Source organism: Petromyzon marinus, chromosome 19, assembly GCF_048934315.1.
Source record: "Petromyzon marinus isolate PM22_M1 ecotype Great Lakes invasive population chromosome 19, UKy_Petmar_22M1.pri1.0, whole genome shotgun sequence".
NCBI classification, from domain to species: domain Eukaryota; kingdom Metazoa; phylum Chordata; class Hyperoartia; order Petromyzontiformes; family Petromyzontidae; genus Petromyzon; species Petromyzon marinus.
Window position 1 is genome coordinate 7,725,547 of NC_133685.1, and position 13,534 is coordinate 7,739,080.

Sequence of the window (13,534 nt, forward strand, 5' to 3'; positions counted from 1 at the left end):
AAACCTGTCTCTCTTTAAGTGGTGGCTTGCGATGCCCTAATTGGGCCCACTTGCTGTCTGTCACCTTTGATTGCGTGGCGTGCGGTCTGCGTAAACTGGAAACGGGCAAAAAGCCCCCGAAGGAGAGAAAATGCATTTCCTTCAATCGCAAATCAGAAACCCCCTACAGGCGTAATTATTTCGTATGGGCGTTTAAGACAAAGTTAATATTGACTCATGGAATGGATGCGTTTAAGGTTTTTTTTTGGTAAAATGTAGTCCAACCATACAGTAGAGCAGTATATTATCATATGTTTATAAAGATCAGAGCTATAGGTTTCTACGTGTTTTCTTGCAGCAGTGAGATTGATTTGTCATTATATAGTATTTACACGTCACAGCTCATTTGTCGATCCACTGCTGGATAATAACAGACCACGTGGTCTTTGCACCATTCTTAGACCACAAAGGCGCCAACGGTTCTGTTTTTCAAGCATCAGAGAACAATTCCATCTTAAGTCTACGACTGCCCAACCGGGTGATGGTGATAAATCCTGGACAGTGACCTGCAATGATTTCCACAGAGATTGGCCAGACAGCGGGAAATTGACAGCCCTCTTCCACACCGTCTTGGTGCTTGGCCATGCCTGGGCATTTAATCCAATCCAAGGTTTAGAAAGCGCCATATTCAGCAAGAAACTGAGACGGAAGCACGGATGGCAATGCTAATTTTTAACTAAATGAAACTTAACAGGAAGAGAAAAATACATGCTTTTAGTCCGGTCTTAAAAGCACTGATTGTTACGGCTAACTGAACTTCAGTTGGCAGAGACCGTTCCAGACCACCGGGACCGCAGATGAAAAGGCTCCGTTATAATGCCCAAGCCGGCCAGATTTGACACTCGGAACTTTGGATTGATTTACACATTGAGATAATTAACATAGCTGCTGTTGCTTCATGATTTTTGGACAAAAATATTGAGATTTGAAAAATTTGTGATCGCTTTCACCCATGCTGTCTCCAAATCACCGTCATGTCGCATTAAAACAAAACACCACTGGCCCTTCTGAGGTACACCAGAGATGCGATAAATCCACGTTGATGGATGTATGAATGTACATTTAATTTCTTTCCCACCGTACGTAGCCAACCGTGCCAATCGAAAGGTGATATTGAGAGGACCATATCACGGTGTGCCAACGGATTACGAGAGACAAGAGACACGCAATTCCATAAAGACCGCAAAAAAGCAGATTAGAGAGCAAGCACAGACACGTGTTGAGTGGAAAAATAAATCCGAAATAAATTCATAATAAACGTTTTTGGGTTAGATCGCGTTATTTACGTGTTAAACCGAAATACATTCTCAAATTATGAGGTTATTTTCCAAATGGTGCAAATCTGCCATATGGATCTATGTTAAAGGATTTGTTTTTTTTACACCTGATATCTAAGTCTAAACAACATTTCTAAAATCATTTTAGACTAAAACAAACCACGTTTGTTTAGTCTAAAATGTGATAATGCAAAACTAAAGTTACCAATTTACCTTGGCATGTCAGTGCAGCTCCACTCTGCAGCTCCACGTCATCCCTGCTCACTTCTATTAGATTACTATTATTGGATTTTACTACTGTTGCACATTAAAAGCCTCCTCCTTAAATCCTAATCATCTCACCATGACGGATGTGTGTCCTACCCGCCGTAGAAAACTAAATGATTTGCATTTTTCTTCATTGCCCAGGGTGCTAACCTCTAGAACTCATCATCATCATTATCCTCCCTTGCCTTCCCACCTCATTACAACATGCAGTCTTTTATACTTGCTGTCAATTGCTCACCACTCCTAGGGTCTTGCGTTACGAGAAGGCGATTAGCGTTCACTGGTATGCCTTGACCTTGTCAGAACATTTTTTTTTTAAGCAGTGATCATTTACAATCGTTGACAGACGCAAAGTTGTAATCATTACGTGTTAAACTGATACAATTTGCAATTCATTCAATATGACATGGGAATGGGTCGCTATGGAATGTCTTGGTGACGATAACATTTCCAGTTGTGTTAAGAATAACTAAGCAGGACAAAAACTAAATATACGCACTTTATTCCGTAACCTTTTTAATTTGAGTCAGCATGTGTTGTTGTTGTTGTTATCTGCTGTATACCTGCTGCTGTGTTTATGTGCAAGAAGCTGCGCGTGTGATGCGGCTCTCGGAACTATTTTGGCCAAAGACAAATACAAAAAAATCTATTTTTTTCTGCTTTTAAAGGTTGCCGACCCTCTGGGCGAAATGCACCACAGCATTTTTTTACTGCTTGGTAGCAGCGACCAAGCATCCTTTGACCATGTTGCTGTCCATGCCGACTTGTTGTGAACACCCCCCCCCAACCACTACGCCACCTTGTGGTCAGTAAGCTTACAGTGGAAAAATGTGAAATAAATACGTTTCACGTGCAATATGTAAGAAGTGATTTAAGATGTCACAGCAAGGGCATAGGAAGTCACATACACCGAGCACTTCGTCGTGGTGGTGCCACTGATGTGTTGTGGATTTGCTCTCCAACAGAGTTCAGCACACGGGTGTGTTGGAGAGCAAATCCAATGTTGTGAATTTGCTCTCCGACACACCGGTGTGCTGTACGAGTAATGAGTTGTTTACGTCGGGTGGTGGCGGGTTTGACAACACGTTTATATTAACGCGATCTAACCCAAAAACACCTATATTGTGGATTCGATGTTGGCTTGTCAGCTGACACTGTTGGAGGCAGCGGAGGGTTGGTGGATCGTGGGCATCGAAGTTCAATACCCCGACTCGCCGGCATTATGCAGTACAGAAGAGTGTGGACTGATATCGCGTGTCCTTTCTGTATGGGACCCAACGTGGTTTTCTGAGAAATAAATGTAGGAATTAATGAACATCAATATTTTAACCAATTGTGCATTTTGTGAGGTTTTACGAGTGACTGCAAGCGAATAACAAAAAAATTAAACGGACACTCTGCATGCATCACGGATTTTTTTTCTCGCGAGCTGGTTACTCTTGTAAACACGCATTGCTTACGACCAAATGAGTTTAGAAAGGTCTTTTATATCGCTCAAGGTTACCATATGGATTTAAAATGTAGCGTAGCAATTTAATACTGGGATATTCATACAAGATTATTCACCAATGACTCTCATGCATAATTTCACACATTTCAATCACCTGACGTACCTACTCGGGATCAACGTACCCCCGGTTGAGAACCGCTGGGATAGAGTGCTGTTCCCTCGCACGCGTGGGTTTTCTCTGGGTGCTCCGGTTTCCTCCCACATGTGATAATAATAAACCCTAATTGGCTGAAAACATCTTACAATATCGAGAACTGCAGAGCAATTGCGTGCAACGACTCACCACCTGTCAACCTTCCAGCTTGTCTGTGCTTCCTCAGGTGAAATGAAATTTGCATGGACAACGACGCAATACACACAATCTATATATATATTTTTAATCTTGATCTATGTTTTTTATGTTTTTTTGTACAATTTGATTTTGGCTTGTCAGTTCGCGCTTGCAGTATTTCAAAAGAGGCGCATCTTAGTCATAAAGAAAAACCGCCATGATATATTTACATGTTAAACTTTTACTGCTCTATATACGAAGTGGACATATGCTGCATACCGATTCTATATTAAATTGGTCAACTTGTGTACACTGGCTCAGCAACAAGCACGCTAATCACTAAGCTGCCAGACTATCCAATCACCCTTAGATGTCTCCAATTAACTTTTTTCCGCCCATACGCTGACACCGCTGTCCTCCAGTGAAACTTAGTTTTAACATATGAATGTGTGTATGCTGACCTTCTTTTGCACTGTATATAGCCAAACGTGATAATCGGAGTTTGCGGGGGGGGGGGGGGGAAATAAACTAAACACAAAAAGCAGTTCTAGATTTGAAGCTTTCGTGACTGCAAGGATTCATACTCTTTGGTTTTATTCGGTAAAGTCACGTAGATAAAATAAAAGAAAATAAAAGAAAACAATTAAATCACAGTGATTGAATTGTTTTTCGTTTATTTTGTTGAGTGCAAAAGCAGTTTTTCAATAAATGAGTTTTCAACGGAGATGATTTAAAAGTGCATAGCTCCCAGTCGCTTCCAAATATCGTAAGGAAGAACGTTCCAGACGGCTACAGAAGCGCATCCAAAAGCGCGAGATGGGGTGATCATCTTTTGTTGCTTGCCGAGATCAGCAAAGGTATTATGGTTCATTTGTGGCAAGCACTTTGCGTGTAATGAAATATCACCGTTACCGACTGCTAATACCCCCCTTATTTGGGTCCACTTGTGTGTAGCAAAGTGGAAACCACACGGACGCAAATTTAACGAAATATAATAGCTCCGAGGGAACTACTGTATGCGCCTCCAAAGATGGAGCAATGAAATCAGCTTGTGTGCTGGTACATGGAGGATTATTACATTGCCGGCTCGTGAGAGACGGCTATGGCTTCGGGGAGTCCTTCATCCAGCAGTGGATTGATCATTGCTGATAACGAATTAATTTCGCACCGTACTACGTAGCCAACCGTGCTAATCGGTGGGTGCCCAGTGGCTGAAATGTGGGTTTACCTGCACGGCCAGCGCTGCGCTTACATTAGCTACACCGAGAAAGTGCAACCTAATCTATCTTAAAGAATTCCTAGAATTCGTTGAATGCCGCATAAACGGTGTAAAAAGATCTCTACTTTGCACACAGTACAAGTCGCGTATTTAAATGCAACCTGTAACACTCATTTCGCCTGTCACCCATATTTGCGCCCACGTGTGTTTTTGGTCTACTCGAATTGGTCTAAGGTGGCGAGATGTTAACTACCTCGCCTGGTATGCAGGAGCTCGTGGGGTTGATTCCGGCCCTGACGCCTGCTGCTGTATATTTGGAGTTTGCGTGTCTCTCTCTCTGCCCGTGGTTGCGTGGATTTTTCTCCCGAGTCCTCCAGTTTTTGCCTCCACATTTAGAATCAACGTTCGTTGAGAGTATTTGGCTGCTATGAATTTCCACGTGGTAAGCCACTTTGTCGAGATATCATCCGTAGCCAGGTCGCTTACGATAAAGAGCTATATAGCTCAGTGGGCATTACTTGGTAAAATAAAAATAAATCGTTTTTAGCTTAAATAGTTTATAGTTAAAATATTCCAAATATTTGTGCCTGTACAGTTTAACCTTGGAGAGGCGAAGCAGTTTAAAGTACCTTGTGGTGGTTTTAAAATCTCACGTAATTAATGTATAACCCAGTGCGCTAGCTGGCTGCCAGTCATGTTTATCAGCATATCCACCACTTGTTCACTTCACACAGAGTTGGCAGTTCAATTTTCCCCCATTATTTTCCCCCAAGATTATCTATAACAGTGGGGGGGGGGGGTTAGATTGCGTAAATGTGTCGTTAAACCCGTCACCACGCTCTCCAATACACCGGTGTGCTCAACGAGTAACTAATTGGCATGTTTTGTTTGGCTATGTCGGGTGGTGATCTAACCCCCCCCCCCCCCCCCATCTATTGAGTCTCACAATGTCTCCCCTGCCGTCTCAGATCACCAAAAGATTAACCCAGCTTAAATGCTCGCCCCCGAAGGTCACTCTGTTGAACAAGCGAAGGGACATTTGTGCTACCTCGGGCAGCTGTGCCACGGGAGCAGCTACCGGCGGCCCCTCTGGGTACCAGGCGTGATACCAGACGCATTCCCCCAGCGAAGGAGTGGAACCTTGCCCTGGACCCTGCCCAGGACCCTACCACCCTGCATCTGCAACAACATTACTTTAGCTCCCAGCATTGCACCCCCTTCCACCTATGCCATTTGTAAAAGATGGTAATGTCCATTGCAGTTCTGACAACCATAACTGCTTAAGCGAACCCCTAACTCTTAACCCCTAACACTAACTTCTAACCCGTACCAGCTAACTTTAACCCCTTACTCTAACCCCAATCTCTAACCGCTAATCCAAATCCTAAACCATCAACCTTACCCTAACCCCGAACTCTAGCCCCTAACTTAGCCTCGCGTGGCGAAGGACTTCACCCATGGAACTGTGTCTCATTGTTCAACTACGTCCCATTGCCCCTCACGCCCTTACCCAAATGGATAATACCTCATATAGAATGGTTTGTCCTTCTGCGTTAATACTTACACCCGTTAAGAAAGGTTTAGGAAGTTTATCCTATGGATCTTACGATCAGTCTGCTCTCTGCAGTAGAGACCTGCGTCGGGGTCTCTTTCCGGCGGTGCGGGCCGGAATGCCGCCGCTGTTACCGCTTGCGGTTTCGGGTTTTGGGTCAGGCCATGCTCTCATCGTGGGTCGTCCGCGGGTGACCCCGCGTGTCGAGAACTTTGGAGAAATTGTGCGGTGCTACATTTCGTACCGTTCATCGACGGTGTGGGTAGAACCACAGCGTGCCCGCACGTGGAATTCTCGCGTCCCATCGCGTGTGCTCTGAGCCGAGGGCGTGGAGCTGGGCACCCACACCCTCATGTGCCGTTCCAGCCTTCACAGGTGCTACTCTGCCAACAACACTTGCCCCAACAGTCTGTTAAGGCTATAAGGGGGATCTTTGCTCCGAGTCGAGGTAAACGTGGAGTCTATACGCCGAATTGTTTCCTAACTTTGTTACAAATACAATTCTTATTTTTTAATAGGTTTACTCGGGAGGTAAAACTAATTATAGAGCAAGGTTAATATCGTGTGGTGGAAAATAGTGTGAAAGGTAAATTTGAAGTCTGCAATTATTTTGGAATCATAGTGTGAGCGAGAGATGAACGTGAGGCTTGGTTCGTTTCTTGTAAAACAATGTCATCAGGTACAGTGAGGGAAAAAAGTATTTGATCCTCTGCTGATTTTGTACGTTTGCCCACTGACAAAGAAATGATCAGTCTATAATTTTAATGGTAGGTTTATTTGAACAGTGAGAGACGGAATAACAACAACAAAAATCCAGAAAAAACGCATGTCAATAATGTTATAAATTGATTTGCATTTAAATGAGGGAAATAAGTATTTTACCCCCTCTCAATCAGAAAGATTTCTGGCTCCCAGGTGTCTTTTATACAGGTAACGAGCTGATATTAGGGGCACACTCTTAAAGGGAGTGCTCCTAATCTCAGCTTGTTACCTGTATAAAAGACACCTGTCCACAGAAGCAATCAATCAATCAGATTCCAAACTCTCCACCATGGCCAAGACCAAAGAGCTCTCTAAGCATATCAGGGACAAGATTGTAGACCTACATAAGGCTGGAATGGGCTACGAGACCATTGCCAAGCAGCTTGGTGAGAAGGTGACAACAGTTGGTGCGATTATTCGCAAATGGAAGAAACACAAAAGAACTGTCAATCTCCCTCGGCCTGGGGCTCCATGCAAGATCTCACCTCGTGGAGTTGCAATGATCATGAGAACGGGAGGATCTTGTCAATGATCTCAAGGCAGCTGGGACCATAGTCACCAAGAAAACAATTGGTAACACACTACGCCGTGAAGGACTGAAATCCTGCAACGCCCGCAAGGTCTCCCTGCTCAAGAAAGCACATATACATGCCCGTCTGAAGTTTGCCAATGAACATCTGAATGATTCAGAGGACAACTGGGTGAAAGTGTTGTGGTCAGATGAGACCAAAATGGAGTTCTTTGGCATCAACTCAACTCGCCGTGTTTGGAGGAGAAGGAATGCTGCCTATGACCCCAAGAACACCATCCCCACCGTCAAACATGGAGGTGGAAACATTATGCTTTGGGGGTGTTTTTCTGCTAAGGGGACAGGACAACTTCACCGCATCAAAGGGACGATGGACGGGGTCATGTACCGTCAAATCTTGGGCGAGAACCTCCTTCCCTCACTCAGCCAGGGCATTGAAAATGGGTCGTGGATGGGTATTCCAGCATGACAATGACCCAAACACACGGGAGTGGCTCAAGAAGAAGCACATTAATGACTTTGAGATGATCTGCAAAGAGGAGTGGGACAAAATCCCTCCTGAGATGTGTGCAAACCTGGTGGCCAACTACAAGAAACGTCTGACCTCTGTGATTGCCAGCAAGGGTTTTGCCACCAAGTACTAAGTCATGTTTTGCAGAGGGGTCAAATACTTATTTCCCTCATTAAAATGCAAATCAATTCATAACATTTTTGACATGCGTTTTTCTGGATTTTTGTTGTTGTTATTCTGTCTCTCACTGTTCAAATAAAGCTACCATTAAAATTATAGACTGATCATTTCTTTGTCAGTGGGCAAACGTACAAATCAGCAGGGGATCAAATACTATTAGGAATCCGGGATCGCTGATATGGCGTGGTAATACCAAGGGCCATCGCCTTTGTCTGGGACCATGTACAGACACGGTCCTCATTCAAATGGAGATTACAGTCGACCTTTCCAGCTCACGTCCAGCAGTATCAATTAGATTACAGTCGACCTTTCCAGCTCACGTCCAGCAGTATCAATGAGATTACAGTCGACCTATCCAGCTCACGTCCAGCAGTATCAATGAGATTACAGTCGCCCTATCCAGCTCACGTCCAGCAGTATCAATGAGATTACAGTCGACCTATCCAGCTCACGTCCATCAGTATCAATTAGATTAAAGTCGACCTATCCAGCTAACGTCCAGCAGTATCAATTAGCAGTTTTTGTTTTAATGTTAGAAGTGGTTTACTCTTGTATAGTGTGGTGTGACTGTACTTAGACGTTCTTCTGTCTCACGTTTTGAATATATATTTGTTAGGAACTATAACTACAAACTATGATGAAAAAAAAGCTACCACGTTGGAGGAACTTCACCAACAATATGCAACTCTAGATGAAGATCAACCATCACGGAAGCGACGACTTGCAAACCGAAGAACAGGTATATTGAGATTTAAAGCCAAACACAAGCGACCAGCACCAACATATGTACGGTAAGTGGAAAGAGAGGAACGAGAATTACCGGGAGTGGCCTCCGTCAATGCCGCTGTACAAGGTGATTCTGGTCCGCTAGGGGTGTTAATGCAATAACTAAGATTTCTCGCACACACTCAATCTGATGGATTGAATCCTGAAGAAATCAAGTAATTTTAATTAAAAACAACAACAGGAAAACATGATTCGTCAAGCAAAACAACAAATGCTAAAATTACATCTGAATTGGAAGGACAACGTAATGCAAATGCGGAGAGAAACAGCCAGGAGATCTCAATTGACACCCGAGGAAATGAATCCGATACGTGAAGCGCATGCGGAGAGAGAAGCCACCGAGATATCTCTAATAATTACACCAGTGGAACTGATGCAGTATAGTGATGTAAATGCAGAACAGGAAGTGGCACGAAGATCTACTAGGTCGCAAGAAGCTCTTCGAGGGACACGTATACAAGCTCTAATATGAGAGAAATATACACGTGTAGATGATCGGCAACAAAGGGAATTTGCTTTGGGAAAGGGCGCTACAGTATATACATCTTTAATAGAATACCACGAGTTTTTCAACGAAGGAACCGTGACAGGAAGGGATGTCTCATGGGACCTCCTTTGCAAGTGTCAAAATATAAGAATAGGTTTTCCCCTTTTTTCTGGCAACAAAACAGGTGTTAAGATCATTAGACCTCCTTTGCCAGTACCAACATGTAATAATAGGGGTTTTCCCCTTTTTTCTGGAAACAAAACCGAAACCTTTTTACAAGGATTCATGTCTGCATTAACCACAATACCTGCAGTCAAAATGTAAACAAAAAACATACTATGATAATATATGCAGTGTCCTTGAAACTGATTGGTCCACACCAAGGGACGGCTTTCTTTTGAGCCTCGACCCAATTGGTGCTCGACCACATGACGCCAAAAGGCGTACAGCTCAAAGACAATGCACTATCAAAGTAATGAGGGCTCGGGGTGAGCATCTAGATCATTAGACCTCCGTTGCCAGTACCAAAATGTAATAATAGGATTTTTCCCCTTTTTTCTGGCAACAAAACTGAAACCTTTTTACAAGGATTCATGTCTGCATTAACCACAATACCTGCAGTCAAAATGCAAACAAAAACATACTATGATAATATATGCATTGTCCTTGAAACTAATTGGTCCACACCAAGGGACGGCTTTCTTTGAGCCTCGATCCAGATTGCACCCCATTTTCTCGTTATCGGACCCTTAAAAGCTGGTTCACTTGCTTGTCTTTTCACGCATATATTTTTGCAATGCATTACTAGCTGGCATCCGTCTCAAGCTGTTAAACCGCCTCCAGCACGTGCATAATGCAGCTGCCAGAGTTCCTACTCGAACACCAGTCGCTGAGCACATTACCCCTGTACTTGAGTGTTTCCATTGGTTACCGCTCAGGTTCCGAGTGGAGTTCAAGATCCTTCTTCTCACTTACAAGCTCCTCAACAATACCTCCCCCCTCTTACATCCGTGACCTCCTCCACCCGTATGCCCCAATGAAGAGTTCTTCATTCGTCTGAGTGTGGGCTATGTGTTACGATAATCACCACTGCCATCTCTGTACTCTTTTAATCATACCATCTTGTATTCTTGGTTCTTTCGGTAAAGTCACGTAGAAGGGAAAAAATAAAATTACTCAACGATGGCAGCTATACAAAAATAAAAAGAGATCCCACCAACAGGCTCATCATACAAAGCAACAAAATCATTTCTGATTCAACCGCATTAATTGATCAAACCAAACAGTTATCGTTGAAACCTTCTGCTGCCAGGCCACCAAGATTATACGGCTTACCAAAAATACATGAAGTAGATACACCCCTTCGTCCCATCGTCTCTACTATCAACTCCCCCACCTACAAACTGGCTCGTTTTCTGTCTGAAATCCTGCGGCTTTTCACTGGAAAAACCACCTCTGCGGTACAAAATTCTACTCACCTGGTATCGATAATCACGGGTATTTCCCTGTCCCCAGACGACCTGCTTGTCAGTTTTAATGTAGTGTCCTTATTCACCAAAGTTCCTGTACCTGACACCATCGCAATCATTGAAGACTTGCTTCATCAAGGACTAAACACAGAGGTACCCCCCCTAGTGAGACACTGCTAAACCAATACATACTTCACTTAGAATGGAACCTTCTACAAACAAACTGAGGGCACCCCAATGGGCTCCCCCCTATCTCCGGTTATAGCCAAAATTTTCATGGATACATTTGAGACTGACGCCATCCAGATTGCCACTCTGTGCCCAACCTTATGGAAGAGGTACGTGGATGACACTTTTGTCATCTGACCACATGGCCGGCCTGCTCTAGACCAATTCCTCGACCACATCAATTCCATACACCCAGCCATCAGATTTATCATGGAAGTAGAAAAAGATGGCAAGCTACCTTTTTTGGATGTCCTAATAAAAAAGAGACCTGATGGTTCAATGAACCACTCTGTCTACAGGAAAGCTACCCATACGGATGCTTCCTGAAACCGGATTCCCACCACCATCCATCCCAGACGAATTCCCTCATCAAGACTCTGCACCATAGAGCCCAATGCATATCCGACCAGGAACACATAGCCAGTGAACTCAAGCACGTACACCAAGTTCTTAAGGGTAATGGTTACTCCGACTACACAATCCGCAAAGCTATCACTCCAACCATGAAGAAGGGCCCTCTTGAGGTGCCTTTCAAAAACATAACTTTACCCTACATTGTGGGGATCACAAAAAATATCTCCAAATTCTTGAATAAACACAAGATCCAGGTCCGATTCAACATATTACATAAAATCCGTGATCTGGTTCCGTCTGTAAAAGATGTGATACCGGACATACAGTACCCTGGCGTCTACAAACTAAGTTGCCTCTGTGGTAGTAGTTACATTGGAGAAACCAAACGACATGTCTCGGACCGCATTCGTGAACACAAAGCAGACCTTAAACACGGTAGGACCAACACCTCGGCCGTGGCAGATCACTGTTATAATTCAGTAGGCTCACATGACATTGACTTCTCCAAGACAGAGGTTCTTTGCAAGCCATCTGGCTACCATGAGAGATTCGTTCATGAGGCTATCCACATACACAAACACAGAGACAATTTCAACCAAGAAGATGGATTCTGGCTTAGCAATCATTGGAAGGATTTGATAAACCATTTCGGGTCTTAATTGATTGTTCATGCTTACGGTGGCTTTCAGACCGCATCCATTATTTTCGTCTCCCCCTCCTCTTTTCCGAACATAGATGGACTCGTCCATCTGAACAAACTGTCAAATCTCTCTCCATGGTGCTAACGTTAAAAAAAACCGCCACTTTTTTCAAATTTCCTTGCTGTGGGTTTCACACCTGATGATGAGTGCTTGTGTTGCAGTCGAAACGTCGTGAGAATTGTATTGTTTTACATTTGTTTTATTTTATTGTTTCCCTTCTACGTGACTTTACCGAAAGAACCAAGAATATAAATCCCTGCAGTCACGAAAGCTTTAAATAAAAATGTATACCCTCTTGTGTTGAAACAATACAAATGCTAATGTACACAAATATTTTGTTATATCATTCGGTTATAATTACTTTCTCTATATTTTTTGCATTTCACATCGTGTTTATTTAGTCATTTGTAACTCTTGCTGCCGTGTCCATCTGCTGGCCGAGTGACTTTCAAAATAGCAGTGTAGCTCAATGGGTAATTTACTTGTATAATAAACTTCCGATCGAGGGGTGGTTCAAAAGTTACAGATATACTTGTGTAATAAGTGGCTCCGACACGGCAAGTAACTTCGGTATATTTATTCAAGGTTCGGTACGGCCGCTCCTCTTGTTCCGCGGATGCCGGCCCGTTCTCGTGGCTGCGCTTCCCCGCGCCACGTGGCGCTCTCCCCGCTCTCTACCGCACCCCCGGGCTGGCGGCGCGCTGGCTTGAGCGGCTTGAGCGGCTGGAGGTCGAGCCGCCACATGGCAGGTGGAGATGGCGGGGCAGCAGCGGCGGGGAGCTCCTCTTCGATCTTCAAAAACCGACCGCCTAACGTTGCTGTACCCCCTGCTTATAGTCTCTTCTCCGAGGCTAAGCCCCGCCTATGGCCACGCCCCTCTAGGAATTTTTGGGAATGTTCCAGAGGTTTCCATACTAGATCCGCCCACTAACCTTTCCCCTAGATAGAATCCGTACTACTGATGGTTGGTGGACTGCATGCTGCCAGTATGTAAACGTAATGCCACAATAATGCAGGAGATGGCGCTCGCTTATTACACTTGCATGGCAAGGAGTTAAAAAAGGACAATCAGCCCTTGCTCCATCTAGAGTCTAGACCATACTAGAGAACAATATGGCAATGTGATAGGACTTGGCACTCCAGCCGTATATTTCCCGGGGAACTGATGCTTTTGTTGATGAAACCAGATTCAAGAGCTTCTTTGCTCACCGGGTACTTCAAAATAAACTGAACTAATGTGAGGGGAGATAATGTTACATGGTGCAGTTAAAAACATATGCTAAAATATAAAACCCACATATCAATATAAGATTTAAAGGCTTAGTTGAGAGTGATGTAAAGATGCTGGTGCAATACAGTGTGGAGGATGTGGACCACATTTGAGTGAGGGGG